General features: G+C 38.8%; 1 protein-coding gene across 3 annotated transcripts in view; it reads right to left on the reverse strand.

The window, feature by feature from the left end:
* DLGAP1 (DLG associated protein 1) overlaps positions 1-24,000 on the reverse strand; it is a 5,750,587-nt gene that overhangs the window by 1,044,568 nt on the left and 4,682,019 nt on the right. The window lies entirely within an intron of this gene.

Genomic DNA, 24,000 nt, shown 5'->3' on the forward strand with positions numbered 1-24,000 from the left:
AAAGAAAACTACATCTATGGGCCTTGATAATATCCCATGATGACTTGTGACTAGTATGAAGCATGACATATTGAGCCAGTTTACTAATACTGTTTTTGTGGTCAGAAGTGAAGCAAAGTGCTTGCTTCAACTATTCATGTGTGCTGTAACTGGCAGCAAACTGCTCCAAATGGGGTTCATGCAAGCCAGCCACTGACTGTGGTAATTACAGCCCCGTGCATCTGATTAGTTTCATATGTAAGACCATGGAAAGAATTATCATGGATATTAAAATAAAGACATCGGGAATGCTTGGACACTGGTTCCATCACAGCTTGGTTTCATAAAGGAAGGGCAGTTCTTGCTTGTATAAGCTGGTGGGCTTTTTCAACACAGTCAAAAAAGCTATGGGTGAGTGCAAAATGGGACACACTGCCTTTTTTGACCTTTACAAAAAAATACAACAGTATTCCCCATTCAGGCATTGTCGACAAACTCACAAAACTAGGAGTAAACCCATATGTCACATTGGGTAGCCAAATTAGCCAAATGACTCACAGCTAATACAGAGGAAGTCATGATATGGGGACAGAGTCCTTCATGGTCAGTGCTAGGGCCACTCTTTTTGGCATCTACTGTTTGGAAGTCAAAGCTTACATTAAAGGCCAATAGTTGAACAAGTTTGTAGATGACCAAGCTTGGTGCAACTGTAAAATCTCACTAGGATAATAATATCGTCCAAGAGGGCTTATCACAAACTAATTATTAGTGACAAAACCAAGGTCTAAAAACTGAATGCAGAAAATGCACAAAATTATCCTTTGCAAAGTCTGACATCCCTGGGAATTGTCATATACACCCCAAAAAGTAGACCCAGTGGTTAGAGCTAAGAAACATATGTGGACAGTGAATTGACCTTTTGTAAGGAAATCATTCCACATTACAAAGTTTATAAGCAAGGATACGGCATCCAGGTCCACAAATATCACTATTCTACTGTACCCAGACTATCTTAAAGCCTTATTTCTATAGTAAGTCTCCTACAGACTACTGAGAGGTGGTCAATGTTTAGCTTACAAGGCATTATCTGATATAGCACTGATGGACTTGATGCACATCCACAAGTCTACCAGCATTAGAAATAACCAACTGAAGGACCTAAACCTTGTTTGCAACATAAATAGACCATGTTAGAGAGACAGGTATGTGTTTCAGAGACTATCCCTACTCTGTAAATGGCTTCCCATCCATGAGAGCAGATTTAATCCTTGACACTGTTCAAACACAAGGTGAACCAATGGATGGGGAATTGGAAAATTTACCTCTGTACTGGCAAGTATGCCCCTAATAGACAGAGGCAGCTTGTAAATGCTCTGCCACCTAAACACAACTATAGCCTCCTGGGTAATTTATCCTGTCATTTACAAATGGGAAAACATGGCCTCCTAGGACCAGTAACTTAGTAATTGCCTATGAACCTATGAACATAAAGACTACACAGGAAATGTCTAACCAGGGAAAGCATAAAACACGGTTGATCATTATGAAGATAGAAAGGGAACGGTGCTCGCTGTATGAATTATTTACACATCCTATAACAAGAATAAGGATGGAATTATAGAAGAAAATCTCAGAATACTAAAGCAAGAATCTGGGAGACCTGAATATGCCAGATGAGAAAAGTAGTACCATTATAAAAGATGCTTTTAGGAGGTAACTGATTACCAATGCCCCTCACAGTGCAGACCTAAAGCAAGAAGTACTGCCCAGTCAGAATGGCTCGTGTCCTGGACATGGTAATCACTAATTAGCCTAAGGAGAAAATTTCTAAGCTGGAACATTGTAACTTTCTACAGAAAAATGGCCGTCATAGTGATGATTCACATTAAACACTGCTTAACAACCCACCAGTCTTTAAATGAGTACCTATCATAAGTACAAGACTCAAGAGCACAAGTCAGGAAACTGTAAAAAATAACTTTTTAATTAACATCTTTTATAACTCCTAAAAAGCAAGTTTCAGAAGTCGCTGCTGCACTATTAAAGCATTTTTACAGGGGAGGCTTTACCTCATGTGTCTCCCATAAATATTGCCACAGTCTATGTTGTCTGTCTCTTGGGCAGTGTCCATATACAGCTGTGGAGAAAACCTCAGCAGAGGAAAGGACAACAAATAAGGGGACTACAAAATGGTCAAGCCAGCTTGCTAGAATCAGTTTTCCAGTACAGGTCCTATCAAAACATCACTGAAAATGAAATAGTATAACATGTATGGATATGACTAAATGTAAATCATTTCAGATTAATTTATGAAAAAGTCTTTTCTTTAGATATGACATTTTATTGCATATTCTTTTTAATTGAGATATGATAGACTCCAGCAGATGAAGCTAGGGATATATAGCGCACACAAACTCAGAACTAAGGCTGCACAGAAGCAGCAAAGTAAAGCTCTAGAGTGGAGAACATAGAGACATTTATTATGGAGTCTAAAGAAAAGACCCTAATTGATTGGACTAATACAAGGTCATCAAATGTTGGCCAGTTCAGGCTATCCTGGCTCTTTTATTTACATTTATTATGTTCACAAAATACTTAATTTAAATTATTTATATAATAAGTGCCCTAGTCCAGCTGAGTAGCAGTACTGAATTGCGTGTGCAGACAAAAAGAAGAATAAAAAAAAATAAAAACAGAAAAATGAAATGCATTACAAAATCAGTTTGCACATTTTCTGATTTCTTACCTATTGCTCTCTGTCACTGAGCTAATACCTTAACCAGCTCAAAGTTCTTAGGTCTCTCTTTAACAGAAGCAGTTGTATTTTGTGAGTTTAACTTGATAAACTTTAACTTGATAAATAAAGACTAAATAAAGTAAAGAAATGAATAAAACTCATTAGAGAAAGGACTTGATATATTTTCCAGAAATTATACAGAGTGAAACCTATGGCATGTAAGAGACCACCTCCTTTGTAGCACCAGTGGCAGCTGGTGACTTCAAATCAAAGGGGGGCTGCAGGAGATAGCTGAATGGGTGGGTCAATGGGAAGGGGTGCGGCCAACTAGAAAGGGGAGAAGCTATGCTCAAAACCACAAAAACTAATTAAATACGCTGCCCTGGGTGCCAAACCGTCATTATGAGAGTCCAATCAAGACAAAATGAAGTGTAGAAGAATAAAAATATTTCAATACATTGGCTGCATGACAGCTTACTTAATATCTAGATGGAAACAAAAAGGTTGTGAGGCATGAAAAAAATAAATTACTTTTTAAATACATTAATGGAATGCCAGTCAAAATCAAGTATAAGAAAAACAAGCAGCACTCAACTCAAACCAATTCTTGCACTGCAGATCTAATTATAATTTATATTCAGCTTTATTAAAGTACCAAGTAACATGCTGAAAGTAAAAATCTCTGATGGCCCCACTTCTAAAAATGTTTCTTATCCAAAAAAAGACATGCTGCCTGACAACTATCTACTTGTTTCATGGGGAAAACATGATCAAAGTAAAAAATGAAAAGCAAACAAGAAATAAGCTCAAGATACATTGCTTAAAAGGATTACTGTACAGGTTATGGACCACACGATTGGCAGTCTGTTTCATTTACGGGTAAAGCCTGCAGAGATGACTAGAAGTCTCCAAGTGTAATGAGCTTCTTAAAATAATGTAATCCTATCCTTTATTACAAATACTGTCATGTGCATTTCAATACCCAAGGCTTATACCTTATCTAGTTAAGTATTCTCTACATGGCAACAACAGAAAGGTTTTCAATGTTGGAAATTCTTTAACAGTATGCTTATTAAAGCTTACTTGCATCTTACTATCTCAGCCAAGCTTACCTGATGGTCATTAAAGTATTTAAACACAGAGCAACAGGCACTTTGAGTAATAAGCATAAATCAACAGTACAAAAAATATGACAGAAACCAGACCATTCTGCAAAAATCAAGGACAGATGAAAAGCCACTCTAGTGGGGGATACTCTGCACATTTACACTGCATAACTACTCCTTGCCTTGCTTCGACACATCCAGAGTCACTACATGGGGGAGTGGGGTGCAACAAGTATGTCACAATTTGAAATATCTCTGGCTGACTGTGATGGCCCTGACACATTTGTCATACCTCTCAACCTCAGAGCACGAAATCTGGACAAAGCCATACAAAGAAGAGGGACAAAGGCCCAAAAATAAGGACAATTTTTAAATATTGCTCTTATAAACTTAGAAAGATGATAGAATAGGTCTTGCATTAGTATGAATTTTCTGAATGGTATGAAATCTGAAGCTCAAATGTCTGTCATTATTTTCTAACTTCAGTCTTTAATGATTTGTCACTAATTTGCCAAAAAAAAAACACAATTTTATGAAAAATGGACCACATATGTGATGTAAAAATATAAAATAGCCACACAATACAGCTGGGAACCTGTCAAAGAAGGGACACTTTATTATTAGTACTGCTAACTTGAGCAGCTGACAAAATAAAAGAATCTACATGCATTTCCGAAATAAAAGTAATCTATAACCGATTATTAGTTATTTCTTAATTGTAAACCTTCCATGTTTTCTTACAAAATTGCTATTTTGCGGAGGGATTATTAGGGGGAAGAGCAACATTTTGAGCCAAAATCAGGGACAGTTGAGAGGTTTGGCTATGCCTAATTCTATAAAGCAATTTATTTGCATGTACCTCTCAACCTGTTAATGCAATAAATCTGGACAAGGCCAAATATATTGGGGGAACATATAAACAATACTAAAAATTGCTCTTGTATAAACTGAGACAGTTGATAGAACAACAGGTCTTACTTTAGCATGCATTTTTCTGAAGATTATGATGTCTGAAACTCAGTGTGTCATTATTTAGTGACTTAATTCCTAAATGATTTGCCAGAAAACCACAATTTTTATGAGGAACAAACCAAAAATAAGAAGCAAAAATGTATTCATTCTTTGAAAATCTGGACAGTTGGGAGGTATAGTTCAGCTGGGGCTGTCTTTAAGTTTGCCGCCCTTCCCCCTCAGAAAATCATAGTTGAATGGAGCCTCCCCCTGTAGCCATTCCAATGATCCATTACTTGGCTATTTTACTCCATTTACCATAAACACTAATGTGCATACTGATTTACTTCTGTGATGATTTGGACTTCATTTGAAAGTTTTATTTTGCATTTTACAGCACAAACACTAAGACATCTGCTAAACAAACTTAGCATTATAACTTCTCTGCCCTTGAAACTCACATTCATTGAAACAGCATTGAAACCCACATTCAAAGAAAATACATTTTACTAGTGGCACATAAAGATTAATTCTGGGCTGTTTTCAAATCATAGGCCCCTTGCATATGAAACATACATGTGCTCTTTGATACACCTTCCTATTGTTTTGAACATTTTTCCAGTAAACAATGAAACAAAACACATGCAGCAATGATGACAAAACTGCCCAATTCAGAACATCTTTCCAGTAAACGATGAAACAAAATGCATGCACCCATAATGACAAAACTGCCCAGTTCAGAACATTTCCATCATAAAAGTCTACTCAAACTTCTACAGTCCACCATTATCAGTAAATATGCACAATTCTACAGTCCACCATTATCAGTAAATATGCACAATCTCTGAAGAAGTAAAAAAGTCATCTAAATAATTCCACATTAAATAAATCTGTAACTAATGAAGAGATTGTTGCTAGCAAACACCTTTATATTTCATGGTTTCATCGAAAAATAAAGTGTCTGGTGCCCCTGAGGAATAAATTGCCTATATTACATTAAAAATGATAAGCTAGTAATATTGCAATAGGGAATGGGTGGCAAACTGATAACAGGCTCATAGTTAGTATCTTAACTTTTTCAGTATGGCAGTATTCACCCCTTGTGAGAATAGAACCAACAACCTTCTGCATCAAAAGCAAGGACACAACCTGTTGTGCTATTAACAATGCAAGCTGACTTAGCACAAGCAGCACTAAACTTCTCTTCCCCTGCAGCTCTCAGCTCCTTGTAAAATCTACTCAATACTCAACTGCATCTCAACTTCGCAGCACAAGAAATCTGGAAAAAGCCAAATTTATTGGAGGGGGTCAAAAGTCCAAAAACCAGGGACACATTAAACATTGCTTGTATAATCTTGGAAAGTTGCTAGAATAAAATGCTGTGTTACCACCATACATTTTACTGCCAAAGTCCCTGTGCAAAAGAGTCAGAGCAACATACCACTATGCCAAATCAGCTGCTTTGTGAAAGAAAAATGCTGTGTTACCACCATACATTTTACTACCAATGTCCCTGTGCAAAACAGTCAGAGCAACATACCACTATGCCAAATCACCTGCTTTGTGAAAGAAAAATGCTGTGTTACCACCATACATTTTACTGCCAAGGTCCCTGTGCAAAACAGTCAGAGCAACATACCACTACGCCAAATCAGCTGCTTTGTGAAAGAGAGGAAGACTGAAACTTAAATGGCTATCATTTAATGAATTCAGTTCTCACCATAGCTGTCAACTTCTTAGCACAAAACACCTGGACAAACCCAGTAATGAGGGAATACAACCCTCAAACATATTCAGTGAATTCAGTTCTTGCCATAGCTGTCAACCTTAGCAGAAAAAACCTGGACAAAGCCAATAATGGGGTAATACAGTCCCAAAAATAAGGACAAATTTCAAATATTCATCTTATAAACTTAGAAAATTGCTAGAATAAAAGGTTGTGGTTGTGTTACTATGTATTTTCTGAAGAATATGAAGTCTGAAATTCAAATGCCTGTCAATTTTACTTCTGATGGAACAAAAACAATTTTCAGCAGAGGCCCAGGGAGAAATACTGCAGACACATGTCTTTGTAAAATGGCAGAACACCAGAGCAAATCCACACAAACACAGAGATGAGATGCAGACTCCACATAGAAGGCATCCCAGCCAAGAATCAAACTAGAAAACCTATAGCTGTGAGGCAACAATGCTACCACTGCACCATCAAATATGTAAGGAATTAAACATTCAGAAACCTGAAGTCTGAAATTCAAATGCCTGTCAATTTTATTTAACATTTGTTAATCAGGACAGTCTGACTTGGAACAAAAAAACAATTTTCAGCAGAGGCCCAGGAAGAAATAATGCAGACATGTCTTTGCAACATGGGAGGACACAAAAGCAAACCCACACAAACACAGGGAGAAGATGCAGACCCCACACAGAAGGCACCCCAGCCAAGAATCAAGCCTGAGAACCTGCAGCTGTGAGGCAACAATGCTACCACTGCACCATCAAATATCAAGCATTGCAGCATTTACAAACCACAGATATTATGAGGAACAGATCATATCAAATATGAGGCAAAATGGTGGTGGGTAGGGAATTCAGGTCCTTAACACCTGCATACAAGGTACAGGGTTCAAGCCTGAGGTATTCCCTACCACACCACCATGAGTTTGTTCTAGCCACCAGTATATAGCAACTGAGGCATTTACACACACACACACACACACACACACACACACACACACACACACACACACACACACACACACACACACACACACACACACACACACACACACACACCCTTATCTGGAGTGATGTAGATGCCATTAAATCCATAGCTGTTAGAGCACTACAAACCTGCCAGCGCATTACGTCCGTTGGAGCATCAAATCCACCACGCGAGATGTTCTTCCCCCGATGAGACTCCAGCCTGCCGACGTTGCAGTCCGAGTTCAATCTGTTTCCAGCGACAGTCTATGCAGTTACAACTGCATAGACTTCTGGGATCTCCGCTTGTAAATGTTTCCTAATCCAGACTGCTGCTGAGACCATCTGCGCATGCTCCAGAATGTCTCAGCAGCAGTCCGGACTAGTGCGCAAAAGTCCATGATTTTTAATTTTTCATTTTTATCTTTTATTTTCTTTCTTTTTTTTCTTTTTTACTGCTGGGGGGGCTGCAGTCCGGCAGTCCAATAGCACGGGCCGCCCCTGTGTAGCACAGTACCCTCAGTGTAAGACCACTGAGGCACTTCCCCTCATTGTTTTCTGAAAGCATGGATACAATTTTAGCTCTGCATATCAGAAGAGCACTGTACCGAAACTACAGACATAAATGAAAAGAAGAGTAACAATATAAATGTAAATAAAAAATAAAGAAACAGGTACGTCTTTAAGGTTTGTTAAAAAAAGTAATTCTTTATGTTTAGTCACTCAGTCTTTAAGGTTTGTTAAAAAAAGTAATTCTTTATGTTTAGTCACTCAGTCTTTAGGGTTTGTTACAAAAAAAGTAATTCTTTATGTTTAGTCCCTCAGTTTGATCCTGGATTCTCTCTTGATAACATACAACTCTTGCCGTTAGGCATGTATTGCTTAATTTGAAATAACATCCCCAAACTAGAAAACCTGTGAGTTGGAAAAAATATAAGGCAGTACAGCATAAAGGTTAAGATGGGCAGTGAGGCTAGACACCTTAGTTTTAACACTTTTGCTTTTCATTTAGTAAGTCTTTTTTTATATGTTAACTACGTAGGACCACCAGGTAGAAAACTGTTTAGTATCAGCTTGCAAGAACTGTTCTGCTGAAATGACTAGGTCAGAGCCATACGTCAAACAAACAGAGATAATGGATTTACACCCAAGACAACAGGATAAAGATCATAGCCTTAACCATCAGAATTATATTACAATATAGTTTAATAATAATAACAACTACAACTGACAACAACTGACAACTCCCAGTTTAATGGCTCCCAGCAGAAAACTACAATCAACTCTACTAGTGTTTCTGATAAGACACACACATAGAGCTCAACTACAAATATTTCCTGCTCCAATGTTCTGTACTTCATAGCAACCCACATATTCACTTCCCATTGCTGCTGAAGATCTTTTATCTTTTGTTAATGACAACAAACAACCTAATCCTTTTTCAGTAACCCTTTCGGACACTAACTTCAATGATGTCTTATTTAACAGACAGTCCTCATCTATCAGATATTTAAAGCAAAACATTTTCAAACTAGAAAGACTGTTTATTTCTTTTAAGAACCTACAATATGATAACTTTTATTTATCTTGTTGCCTTAGCAAAGACATAGTCCCTTTAGGACTACGCATTACCAAGTTTCCCAATAATATTTCTAGTGATTCCTTTATATATAAGGAGCTAGTAGCTCTTTATAACACCACTGACTTAATTGTTTTACGTTCCCTGATGGAACATAATCAGCTTATAAACATTAGTCAAGATATTCATAATTTACACTCTGAAATAATTAACCACCCTGAATTTAACATATTATTACAAATTTATAATGGGATTCAGCCCAGAGTAAACAGACATGTTGCCTCTTTAATACATAAAAAACAGCAGAAGTTGAGAAGGGACTTGTTGCAGTATATGCAAAACAGAGCTTACCCCTTACGATCTGAAGGCAAATATAGATTTAGTCATAGAAACTCCAGTAATAATAATTATTCTACTGGGTTCAATATAAAAAAGACTAATTCTACCTTCCACACTCCAGTAGGTTTTTCTGATTTTAATCTCAATTCCTACAACAATCCCAATTCAGTCCCTCCTGATTTTTCCCACAAAAACCCTGTTTACTCATCTGAAACTTCACCTTTTACAGCTTCTCCTCCACAAGTTCCGGCTTCTTCTTCATTTGATGTTTCCCATAATATTTTAATTGGTCAGACTACTACTACTAATGTTCCTTATACTCCCTCTCACATTCCTTTAACAGCTCCTATCACCACAGTCACTTAAGCTGTTCCTATTATTAATAAATGTATCTCTATTCCTACATGTTCTAGCAACACTTCTGCCCCCACTAACACTATCCCCTTACTAAGCACTACAATTAACAACCCTATACAACATTCTCAAGCCATTGTGTCTCCTACCACCTCCATTGAACCTAACCAAAATAATGGCTCTACTTTTTTATCCAAAAGGAGTCAAGTACTACTTCCTTCCCAGATCATCACCAGAAAACAGGAGAAATCTACACAATTCAGAGACAGAGATCTAAGTCAAGCCATGGATCACAGAGAAACCCAGTTTCTTCAGGATTCCACACTACATCTTCCTGCTCGAGGCCTCTCCCTAAGATCAGGGTCTCATTTAGGGAGAAATTTTCCTCGAGGAAGACCAAGAAGAACACAGAATCGCTGAACATTTCAGATACATCTACTTCGAACATTGATTTTTTTCCCAATTCTGACATATTTTGCTATTCAAACATGAAGTATTTAATTTAACTGATAGGAACCTTGATGATAGTTGTGTTAGTCTTCTAAAATTGGGGTTCTCCTTCATTCCTGCTCATCGTGCAGACATTTCTTCCCTTCTATTAGATCTTAGGCTATATGTTAGAAAGTTGAACCTTAAATTCCTACATCTTAAAAATACTGTTAATGATGATGTTGATGATGATGATGATATTAGTAATGACCATACTGATTCTGTACTGAAACTACCGATCAGAAAAAGCCTTTATAATCCCCCTTTATGTAATACTTTACAGATTTTTTTTAAACTATGTGAGAAAGACTTACATCACCATTTGACTGTTAAAGATACACACAAATGGTTTAATCTCTCTAATTCTCAATTGCCTGCTTTAAATATTTAGTTAATGATAAATCCCTAAGAATAATGAGAGCTGACAAGGGCTCTGGTATACTTTTAATGGAACAGAATAGATATACTCAGACCTTATTAAAAGATCTAACCAACAGTGAATTTTACTCCCCTGCTTCTATGTCTGATGTTGAAAAGGCCTTTTTAACCATTGACAATACCATTACAGATTTACATGACAACAATTTAATTTCAGAAATGGAAGTTTCCTTTATGAATGTTACTAATCCACACCTTGGAAATTTTTTGGGATCCCTAAGATCCATAAAGATCTTGTTAACCCTCCTTTTAGACATATTGTGTCTAATAAAAAAACAAAAACTGAGGGTATAGCTGAATATATAGATTTAATTTTAAATCCAATTGTACAGAATTGCCCTTTTTTCCTAAGAGACTCATGGGATTTCTTAAATTTGTTAAACGCAAATCCACCCCCTTGCTCTGACATTATTCTAGTTACCTTGGATATTGAATCTTTATACACTAATATTCCTCATGACATAGGTATTTCTTATCTAAACAACTATCTTAATAAGTGTACTAATCTTTCTTCATATAGAATTGATACCATCAGTACTTTAACTTCTTTAGTTTTAACTAACAATTTATTTTATTTCACAGACAAGATATTTCATCAGACTAAGGGAGTTGCTATGGGAGCTAAATTAGCACCAGCCTATGCTAATTTGGTACTAGCTTGGTGGGAAAATAATTCTTTGGTATCTCTACTAGATTTTAATCAGGTATACCTTTATAGAAGATACATTGACGACCTGTTTTTTGTATGGAGGGGTACTGATAACAATCTTCATTAATTTATTAATCAGAAATCTAATAGTATTCCTTTCCTTAAATTTAAAATTTCAGCCATTGGTAAGGTAGTTAACTTTCTAGTCATACAAATCACTTTTAATTCCAACACACTTTCTTGGACATCCTCTATTTATAGGAAAAGTACCTTCAGAAATAATTTACACTACTCTAGTATGCACCCCCAGTTTATTAAGCACAACATGGCTAAAGGACAATATATTAGACTTTCCAGAATTATTTCTGATGATTCCTCCTTTTTAAATGAATGTCTTATTTTCACTAAATTCTTATTAGATAGAGGATACCTTAATAGCTTGTTACAATCTATCTTTACAGAGGTTAAATCATTAAGACACACCATGTTTCCTCCCATTATATTAAATGGTTTTACTCCTAAACACAACAATGTACTTCCACATCATAACTATATACCTCCCACACCTACAGGTCTCTCTCCTTCTCAACATTCTCCTACACCCACCAACACTGGAACTGATAGATGTTCTTCTTTCCCCATTCCTATATGTAGAGACTCTAATGCTATTAAAAGAGTATTTTACAATAATTGGGATATTTTGACCTCTAGTCAGGATATCAACTTTAAGTTGGGTTCCAGTCCTGTTTTTACATACAAAAAAATTAAATCTCTACAATTAATGTTAGAAAATAGCGACAACTCCTTATTAGTATCTCCACCAGTTGCTCACCAAATTCAAGGTATGTTCACTTGTAATAAATGCATAGTTTGTAATTGGATCTTCACTGGTAGTAGTTATACCTTTAAACACAACAATTTTTAGTTGAATTTAAAGGCTATTTTGATTGTAATTCTGTTTGTTGTATACGCCGCTATTTGTACCACCTGTTTTTCATTCTATATTGGCAAAACCATACGTAAGCTCTCTACCAGAATTAAAGAACATCTTACAGCTACTAGAAAGAGCGATCCTAATAATGCATTAGCTAAACACAGCATTTCTTGTACTACCTTTACTGGATTTAATTTCTTTGTGTTAGACTATGTACCTTTATTTTTTGGAGACAAAAACACTTTACTGAAGGTTAAAGAATTACATTGGCAACTTTTGTTAAATGCTGAAGCTCCCCCCCAGGCTTAAATGAACACTTAAACATTAGATGTGGTTTGAAATGGAACTTTTAACCTTAAGCAGTTATTCCTTATCTGGTATTACTTAGGGATTATAATTTTCTATTACATATTCATGAATTACTGTACATTAGTTGAATATTCATGCTTCACTGTTCTCATGAATATTCATGTTTCTATGAGTATGGCTCCTCATTGGTTCTATTTGTTTGGTATCACTAACTCATTATTATTCCTTATATATTGACAGTTTCAACTGTAATTTTATACATTCTGATGAAGTCCAGCACAATAAAACTGGATGAAAGCACTAAAGATTGGCTCTCGTACTCTTATTTTAGTAAGTTCTGTTTTCAGAAGTTTTATAGCATTTAACTGTAATTCTTCGTTTTTTCTACTGAGTTTTATTGCCTATTAATAATAATGTTATTTGTTAACAGGTCGGCCAACTGGGCACACAGTTCCTTTTTAGGAGTGACCTGGGAGCAATGTCTGGTTAAATAACTTGCTCAATGTCACACAGTAGGCAAATAAGAGCTGAGAGAATCAAACCCTGTACCATTGGAACTACATCTCACAGCCATAACCTCTACACTGTCAGACATTAAAGGGATAGAAGGATTTTGCTGCAGTGTTGGATGTAGCACAGTTTCATGTCACTATACTTACATTATGTTTTTCTTTTCTGGATTTGAACAGCTGCCTATGTAAGTCCACAGTCTAGAAAACTGTGTAATAACTGACTACAACACAGGCAAAGTTTACCTAAATACCTTATAGGTATCACCTATAAAAGAGTCACCAAATTGTGAATCCATTATGACTACTTGCTCAACGCAGAGGTGATAAATGAAATAAAGTAAGACAAAAGCTTTCTGAATTTAAGTGCCAGAAGTAGCATGCTGTATAAGACTATTTTTTTCTTTTTTTTTACTTAATAGAGATAGCATATGCCCAAAAGATGGAAATATACAACTATGTACATTGAATTAAATCAAGTACATACAAGAATATTAGGTTTCATCTCCTTTTTTTTGATAAGGCATTCTCCAAAATCAAATTCCTTACAGTTGAAAGAACATTTGAAAGAATGTGTTTGATCAAGCTGTTTAGATAGTTCTGGAACAGTTCAAAAGTAAAAAGAAAGAAATATCATCATGGGTTTAACTATCAAATAGCATAAACATTCTTGTTTAGAAAGTTAGACATTATGTCTAAAGTTGATAGACCTGAACTCCCTACTGCCTTTCCTACATTTAGGACATCTTGTTTCTTCATTCTTTTTTTCTGGAATTGAAAGCAACAGACTGTAAGATCAAGATTCAGTGGCACCTTCAGCCTGATTTTTATGTCAGGACTTTTCATTAAATTCAAAATTTCTGTTAGCTGAAACATGAATACACAATCAGGTTATGGATATTAAATAACCACATAATTTAGACTCATGAAAAAATAAATTTTCTGACCTAAAATGTAAAGTGTTTAATATTTGCAATATCCCATGCTAGTGTTCTTACTTAAAAAAAAATTTCCACTGGCATTTATTAATTTATCTATCTATTTATTTATTTCAGTTTGGCAACAGAGTAACAGAATTAGTTTACAGACCCATTTCAGCCACAGCTTGGACACCGTGATTCAAGACACAGAAAACTGAATGTAGAAGAATGCACACAGTTGTACACAGTACAGAAACAAAGCAGAGACAATAGATTTGTATGATATTTCTAATTATAAACGTGATATTTCTTACAGTATGTGTGATGATTGGGGAGAGATGGGTGAAGGCTGCCAGACTAGTCAAATAGAATTTGATATATAATTCTGGCATTTCTAAATAAATGTAAAATACAGGCATGTTTTCTTGAGTGTAAAAGATTACTGTGAAATGTGGAACTGCAAAATATGTGACAACATTGCACTCTACTGGCCCAGTGAAGCATGTTGTGATCCTTTTATATTAGAATTCGGCTGCAGGGAGGCTGGATGAAGATTTCATGCCCATTGTTTTAAGACTAAAGTTTATGACTAGAATTTAGATGTGGAAGGTGCTTTATTGATCTAGTTTCTGCTAGAATGTATATGTGAAATGCCTTGCATTGTTGTAAGTTTCTGTGCAGGTGTTAGATTGCTAAATAATGCAGTTTGTGGCCTCAGAACTCAGACCAGCTGTTAAGATGATGCAATATGAATACTGGGAAAACCTAAGTGTCAAAAATGATGTAATTTTGGGAGGGCCTTAGAGACATGTTTGTTAGTAATGTTTAAATACTATTTCTCACAAGAGACCAGGGAGCATTTTGATCTTGATATCTAACTTCTCAGCACTCTGCCTTGTGCTCACATGTACATTTTAGCACTGTGATTTCTTGTAGGAATAGTTAAAGCTAGTAAATATTAATTAGGTATTTTTCTTTGAAATCAGACCTATCCTACTGTATTATATTAAGTGTCTGTGTGATCTCTGAACTCTTATATATCTCTGTGGTGTAATAGTTTTGTCTTGTGTTTTAATTATTTATTATTAAATATTTTTAAGGGAAATTGTACTTTACCGTGTGTATTAGTTATCCTTTTCTCTTCTATGAGACTACCTCCCTGGTGTGAGTGGTGAGGATTGAGGCTCCTTGATTGCTGGGCCAAGGCACAGTCATCACAAGTGGTGGCAGTGATGGGATCTACTTCACATACTAATAGGCTTGTAGTGGTGTGGGTAGAGCGAATTCCTGTAGCTTATATACAGTGATCTCTGAAAGTGTTTTGTACTCTAAAGCAGCCATGAAGTGTATTCTCAGAGTTCAGATCACAATTGTTTTATTTCTTTTGTTAGCTTAGTGTTAGTCAGGGTGAGCATGCAGCATGTCAGCAGAGGAGTATGGGAAGCAGACAAGGAGTCAGCTGGTGGAGATGTGCCAGGCTAGGGGACTGGCATGGAAACCTGACTAAAGCAGACCTGACTGCAGCCTTGGTTACAGCTGCATCAGAAAACAGCAGCCTGGAGGACAATCAGATTGACAGTGGAGATACAATATCCTCAGAGAATGGACAGCTCAACCTTTCTGCAGTGGACTTAAAAATCCAGCTGGAGCTAAAGAGACTTGAATTGGAGGCCAGGCATATGCAACTAGAAGCAGCTGAGAAAATGAGGAGTCTACAAGCTGAGGAAAATGAACGGCAGAGGAGGCATGAGTGGGAAATGCTGACTCTTTGCCAGAGTCATGGAAGTAATGGGGAAGAGAGTAACTGGACCACAGAAGCACAAAAGGTCAGTACATTTCTTTCACAGTTTAAAGAGGGGGATAATTTTGATAGCTTCATTCATATGTTTGAGCGGGTATGTAAACAGTATGAAGTTGACCAAGGGCTCTGGGTATGGCTCCTGACCCCCTTACTCCATGGTAAAGCTGTAACTTCTTTAACAAAAATGCATGACACTGACTGTTTTGATTACACTGCTGTAAAAAGACATTTATTAGAATGTTTTAAGCTAACACTTGAAATATATAGGAAAAAGTTTCATGAGCATAGACGCAAGGCAGATGAAAATGTATGTGAATACGTTGTTGAACTGAGTACTTATTTTCATAGCTGGGTGAGTGGATGTCAGGTCACCACTTTTAAAGGGCTGACAGACCTTTTGGTAAGGGAACAAGCCCTTAGCACTTTGCCTGAGGACATGAGGATCTGGTTAGCTGATAAACAGTGTGCTACTTCAGAGGAGTTGGGGAAGAAGGGAGACCTATACCTAGCAAGCAGGGCAGCCCTGCACAGGAAGGTACTGTTCCAGTACTGCTCATGGGTCTAAAGGAACCCATGATGGGCAGCACAGACTGCCCCAACAGAATCCACCAGTAGCAGGGGAAGCCACTAGTCCAGGTACACATCCAGGAGCTAGGGTTAAATGTTTTGAATGCAACCAGTGGGGCTATGTGGCATACAGGTGTCCATGGAGGCAAGGTGGGGAACCAAAGGTGAAGGAGCCGGTAAGTGGGAAAGACAAAATGCCAACAGTGTGTTGTCTTGAGACAATAGGGGTATGGAACTACCATCCTGCAAATGTCCTGAGAGGGAGGGATTTGGATGAGGCAGTACTATGTACTTATACAGTTACATGCAGTAAGGCTAGGAGACAAGCATGTGGGTCTGGTAGCCTGGGGGAGACCCAGACTGACTGCATACTTGCAGCCAGGACTGCTGAGGTTGTTACTTCAGGGAGTGAGCTACACTGTAGCAGTGAGACTGAATGTGAGCCACAGCTGCTTGTGGGTACTGATATTCCCTTGGACAGGGTAACTGCAAAGGTAGAGGTGAGTAGCAGTACCCAAGCTGACAGTGAGGCACCGCTGTCAGAGGATGCCAGACTTCCTGTGGAAGGGGAGCTGGGAATGGTTACAAGGAGAGACTTGAGACAGGCTCAGCTCTCAGACCCTACATTGCAAGGCCTGAGGCAGATAGCTAGGGAGGCACCTGATTCTCAAGGGAAGGGAGAATCTGTATACTGGAACAAAGGGTTACTGTACAGAGAGTGGACCCCTGAGAGAGGGCTAGAAGGTGAGAGAGTACAGCAGTTGATAGTGCCTAGAGCTTACCATCTGGTGCTTCTAGCCATAGCCCATGATATTCCCTTTGCAGGTCATATGGGCATAAAACATACAAAGAGGCGTATTATGCAAAACTTCTACTGGCCTGGAATTTCCAGAGATGTAACAGGGTACTGCAGGTCCTGTGAGCAGTGCCAAAAGGTAGGCAAGGCAGGATATAAGGTGAGAGCTCCTTTCATGCCTTTGCCTGTGATTGAGGAGTCATTTCAGATGGTATCTATGGATATTGATGGTCCTCTGAGTACCTCAAGTTCCACAGGGAAAAAGTATATCCTAGTGATTGTAGATTATGCTGCACAATACCCTGAGGCAGTGGCGTTTTCCTTCATTGAGGCAGAGAAGGTGGCAAATGCTTTGCTAGAGATTTTCAGCAGGGTAGGTTTCCCAAAGGAAGTACTGTCTGACAGAGGAGCCAATTTTATGTCAGACCTGCTGGCTTGTCTGTGGAAGTCCTGTGGGGTGAAGCACATGAAGACCACCCTTTACCATCCCCAGACTAATGGTCTTGTTGAGAGGTTAAACTCTGCAATCAAGTCCATGCTACGGGAAATTGCAGATCAGTTTAAGAGGGAGTGGGTCAAATATTTGCCCCATCTGTTGTTTGTTTACAGAGAGGTTCCCCAGGAATCCACAGGTTTTTCACCCTTTGAGTTGCTGTATGGGCATAGGGTGAGGGGATTTCTAGATTTAATTTGAGATGAGTGGGAAGGTGACTGTGCATCTCACAAGAAGTCTGTTGTGGCATATGTCCTGATCCTCAGCACAAGGATTAGGGAACTCATGGGCCTGGCCCAGGAGTACCTGTCAGAAGCCCAACAACAGAAAAAGGTGTAGTATGACAGGAATGCTCGAGCTAGAGAGTACGCTGTAGGGCAGCAGGCGATGGTTCTCATTCCTGTCAGACACAACAGGTTACAGGCAGTTTGGGAGGGACCCTACAAGGTGGTAAGAAAGGTAAGTGATGTTAACTACATGGTGGAAGTGCTAGGCAGATGGCAGGAGCACAAATTGTACCATATTAACATGATGAAACCTTACCATGATAGGGGAGGCCCTTGTGCTGAGCATTTGCAGTGGATTGCAGGAGGAGTCTGAGGGAGATCTGGGGACTGATCTCCTCAGTGAGGCTCGGGCTGACATCTCAGTGGAAGGGGTAGCAATGTCCCAGCAGCTAACTCCTATCCAGGTTTGAAAAGTCAGAACAGTGTTGCAGGTGTTTGGGGGCATGTTCACCGGGAAATTAAATAGTCACACAGAGTCAGATGCTTATCCCATGCCTAGGACATATGAGGCCCTAGAGCAGTTGGGTGTGACTAAGTATCTTACAACAATTGATCTTACCAAGGGTTACTGGCAGTTACCCTTGACTCCCAGTGCTAGAGAGAAGTCAGCCTTTGTGTCTCCTTTTGGCTTGTATGAGTTCACAAAGATGCCCTTTGGGATGAAGAATGCCCCAGCGACTTTCCAGAGGCTGGTAGATCATATCATAGCAGGAGCAGGAGAGTTTGCCTTACATGGATGATATTGCTATCTACAGCCATTCCTGGCAAGAGCACCTTCGGCATGTCAGGCAGGTGCTGGGCAGATTACAGAGGGCAGGGATGACCATTAAGCCGAGCAAATGACAGGTGGGTATAGCAGAGGTCTCCTACCTAGGACATAGAATGGGGAGTGGTAAGATAAGGTCAGAATCTGCCAAACTGGAAGCTATTCAGCCATGGCATTCTTAGGGACAGCAGGGTACTACAGAAGGTTTGTTCCCAATTATAGTGCCATAGCTGCTCCCCTCACAGATCTGACTAGGAAGAACAGGACAAATAAGGTAATGTGGACCCCAGCATGTAAGCAGGCATTTCAGAAGCTTAAGGCAGCTTTGGGAGGACCCCCTGAGTTAGCCAGTCCAGACTACAGCAAATACTTTGTTGTGCAGGTGGATGCTTCAAACTATGGGTTGGGGGCTGTACTTATCCAGATTTCTCCAGAGGGAGAAGAGCACCCAGTGGGTTTATCTCAGTCATAGGCTCCAACACAGGGAAGAATGCCATGCAGCAGCAGAAAAGGAATGTCTATCCGTACTGTGGGCACTACAAAAACTTCAGCCTTATCTGTATGGAAAAAAATTCACTGTGATGACAGATCACAACCCTCTAACATGGTTAAACAGAGCCAGTCAGCAAAATGCCAAGTTGCTAAGATGGAGTCTGGAGTTGCAAGCATATGATATGTCAATGCAGCACTGCAGAGGGAGTAGCAATGCCAATGCAGATGGGGTCTCAAGACAGGGAATGGGGTGAGGTACACTCAGATAGACCTGACACTCTCAAGCAAAGTTTCTCAAGAGGCACTTGAAAAACTTGCTTGAGTTCCCCAGGAGGGGGAAGAGATGTGACAACTGGGGAGAGATGGGCGAAGGTTGCCAGTCTAGTCAAACAGAATTTGATATATAATTCTGGCATTTGTTAATACATGTAAAATACAGGCATGTTTTCTTGAGTGTAAAAGATTACTGTGAAATGTGAAACTGCAAAATATGTGACAACATTGCACTCTACTGGCCCAGTGAAGCATGTTGTGATCCTTTCATATTAGAATTTGGCTCCAGGGTGGCTGGATGAAGATTTCATGCTCATTGTTTTAAGGCTAAAGTTTATGACTAGAATTTAGATGTGGAAGGTGCTTTATTGCTGTAGTTTCTGCTAGAATGTATATGTGAAATGCTTTGTATTGTTGTAAGTTTCTGTGCAGGTGTTAGATTGCTAAATAATGCAGTTTGTGGCCTGAGAATTCAGACCAGGTGTTAAGATGATGCAATAGGAATACTAGGAAAACCTAAGTGTCAAAAATGATGTAATTTTGGGAGGGCCTTAGAGACATGTTTGTTAGTAATGTTTAAATACTATTTCTCACAACAGACCAGAGAGCATTTTGATCTTGATATCCAACTTCTCAGCACTCTGCCTTGTGCTCACATGTACATTTTATCACTGTGATTTCTTGTAGGAATAGTTAAAGCTAGTAAAGATTAATTAGATTAGGTATTTTACTTTGAAATCAGATCTGTCCTACTGTATTATTTTAAGTTTCTATGTGATCTCTGAACTCTTATATATCTCTGTGGTGTAGTAGTTTTGTCTGGTGCTTTAATTATTTATTATTAAATATTTTTAAAACCTTCTACCTGTGGCTGATTTGTGTAGAGATAAGCTCTAGAGTACATTGCATATTTATAGAGGTTATTGTAACAGGCCACTCTAAAGTAAGCCTTGACTGTTAGTCATACTACCATTGGATATTAATATTGCACAGTAATAATTGGACACCCTTTGAAGGTCCTTTTAGAAGCTGATATTATTAACTGGGTGGTGGCAGTAATTACTACCATATAGTCTGGGTAAAGGGGCACAGCTGGAGAATCTGTGTCAGCCTTTCCCAGGAGTGTCTGTGAAGTTGTATAAATACTTATCTCAAAGTGTGTGTGTGTGTGTGTGTGTGTGTGTGTGTGTGTGTGTGTGTGTGTGTGTGTGTGTGTGTGTGTGTGTGTGTGTGTGTGCTGTGTCAGCTACTTGGCAGGGACACGAAGCACTGGTTGGACAGAGAGGGTACTGGAGATTCTAGCTTGCCAATTTAGGCTGAGACCTGGTCCCTATAGCTGTGCCAGCGGGGAGTCTTATTTGGGACCTGGTGAGCAAAGTAGTAGCCAGCCCCAGACTGACTGTGATCTCTGTGTGCACTTAAGGGAAATTGTACGTTATTGTGTGTATTAGTTATCCTTTTCTCTTCTATGAGATGACCTCCCTGGTGTGACTGGTGAGGATTGAGGCTCCTTGATGCTGGGCCAGGATACGGTCATCACAGTATGTTCAATAAAAGTAGTCTTTCAACCAGTGGCATTTGTTAAAAGTACACCTTTACAAGAAAGTTGTGATTACAGCATGAACTGAGAGGACTAGCAATTGCTATGGAAACAAAAGAGTATCTGGTGAGTTTAGCTAGTTCTTCTTTTAGTATGCCACTTCTTCTTTCGGCTTTTCCCAGTTGGGGGCCACCACAGCAGATCATCTGTCCGCTCATGATTGGCAGTGGAATTTTACAGTGTCGAGTTGCCAGCCCAGCACCCAACCTTCCACTGAAGGCACACACATGCATGCATTCACTCACTCCTAGGGCCAGTTTAGAGTGTCCAGTCCATCTACAGCATGTCTTTGGGATGTGGGAGGAAACCAGAGAACCTGGAGGAAACCCACATGACCACAGGGAGGATATGCAGACTCTGCACAGAAGGCACCCCAGCTTAGCATCGAACCGGAGAACCTCTTGCTGTGAGGCGGCAATGCTAACTGCTGCACCACCGCGGCCACCCTCTTTTAGTACGTCTCTAAATAATTAAAGTCTCTCCTGTTGCCTTACGTATGCAGGTAGCTGATTTCAAACAGCTGAACTTAACATGGAGAAATCTATTTCTCATGTGGAGGTTTTAAAGCAAGGCTTAATGAGGGTAATACTATCACTACAGCAATGATATAAATACACGTTAAAAAGAAACACAACATAATGCTATCAGACACAGCTCTCCCCTCAGACAGCTGATGTAGCAGCATTCTCTGCTTGACAGCAGTTTTCATTAAAACTGTACTGTACTGACTGCTGAATTAGCCATAGGTTTCAGGTCCTGTTTTATTTGCATTGCTTATGCATGGTAAATATATCAGTAAGCCATTAAATCAATTTTCTGGTCAATGCAATTACTCAGCCATATTAAAGAAGTGCATTCTCAATCAGAAATGTTTTTCTTCTCTGAAGTAGCATATGTTGGGGGCATTTTTATAACAGACTGTGTGCCTAGAGCATGCTACATTCCCCCTCATCTAAGGTGTCTACAATGATACTTTCTGTATCATGTAATGGTATAGAACTTTAAATAAGCTCCATGAATTTCCACGTCATTTGGTACAATTTCTAAAAGATTCTGAGTAATTACCTCATGCATTGTAGTAGCCCATCTACAGTGAGTACAATATTTACGATCATTCTGGCAAATATGCAGATGATATCCGTCCATCCATCAATCCATCAAACCACAACCCCTTTTTTTATTTTTGCACACGAGGTTGGAGTATCACATCAACAATGACAATCATCTAGTGCCAGTGTTCACACAGTCAGGTGGTTAGCCTTGTAATGGTTGTTCTATCATACCACACACACACACACACAAACACACACACACACACACACACACACACACACACACACACACACACACACACACACACACACACACACACACACACACACACACACACACACACACACACACACACACACACACACAGATCTATCTATCTATCTGTCTATCTGCCTCTCTATCCATCCATGCTTTCTTTGTTTCATTGAACTGTGAATTGAGAGACTGCTTTTGCTGATTCACAATTCATCACATTTCACATGTTATGGGATCAGCCTAATCAGAGGCAGTGGGGTTGAAGGAGTTTTCTATTTTCCCCAGTGTTGTACGATTTTTGAGTTGCTATGTATGAGTAGGGGGTTGGGGTATATCACCCACATTAGGGATGGAAGCAGCTGCCACTAAACCCTGCAATTTTTTTCCTTCACCATTCTTCTTCTTCTATGAATGGTACCCATGGTACTTAACCCTAAGGTCCATGACGACTGCAGGGCAGTGAAGGACATAGTAATGTCCTCCACTATGGTGTAATAGTCACGAACCTTAGGGTTAGGGCATGGGGTAGGGTAAGGGGATAGCTTTACTAACTATCCCCTTACCCTAACCTGTGCCGTAACCCTAAGGTCTGTGACTATTGCACCATAGTGGAGGACATAGCTTGTTTTTTATGTCCTCCACTGTGCTGCGGTGTTTTCTGTGAAGTGCACTTACGCAAAAGTTCAATTTCGTTAAAGTGAACTTTCACAGAAGTGAGGCTTCCTATTACAAGTTCGAAGTAGTGAACTTTCATTCTTGTAATAGGAATCCATACACACACACACACACACACACACACACACACACACACACACACACACACACACACACACACACACATGTGTATATAGTGTCATCTTAGCCTTATTAAGGAGCTAAGAGGTAAACAAAGGCTTCTGTATGCATGCTCTTGGTTTCATGCTCATGATGAAATTGCTTGAGCATCAGTAGCCTGCAGAAAAAAAGACAAATGGCATAGTGCCAAACTCTTTTTTTCCATAGAAAATCATTGTCAGTGCATTTTCCAATTCTGCACCAGCACTAATTCACATTTTAGGAGATTTCTCCCTTCTTTTAGTTGGTGTGACCTTGGAGTTGGTATATATGTTATGTTAATTCCTTCCTAAAGTATGTGGCTTGCCTCTTATTGCTTTGTATTTTCTATATTATTATTAAGTATGTGGAGCTTTTCTCCCCGGGCCTCTACTTAAAATGGAAATATCTCCAGCTAGACTAGCCCGGTCAACAAATGTAAAATAAATAAATAATAAATAAATAATATATAAGTATGGGACTGTGTGGAAGGAGTATTTCACCCTGTTGGTTTCAAGCTTTCAGGACACTGACATTTTACAGGAGAACCAAAGCAAACCAAAAAAAAAAAAAAAAAACGGCCTATGTAGAGTGAAGAAGCAATATAGAAAACAGTGCAAAAAAATACAATATGATATCAAAGACTGGGTGGGAATTCTATATCTGACCAAAGACTGTAAGATTTGAAACAGTTAAAGAAAAAAACAGCAGAATATATGACAAACAGTAGTATTCTAAATCTGGAGATGCACAGCAAGTATCAATGCTGAATATGCAAAACAGTATTGCTAATGGTCTGTTAACCACAGGT

This window comes from Protopterus annectens, chromosome 3.part0, assembly GCF_019279795.1.
Source record: "Protopterus annectens isolate FY-2018-M chromosome 3.part0, PAN1.0, whole genome shotgun sequence".
Lineage (NCBI taxonomy): Eukaryota > Metazoa > Chordata > Ceratodontiformes > Protopteridae > Protopterus > Protopterus annectens.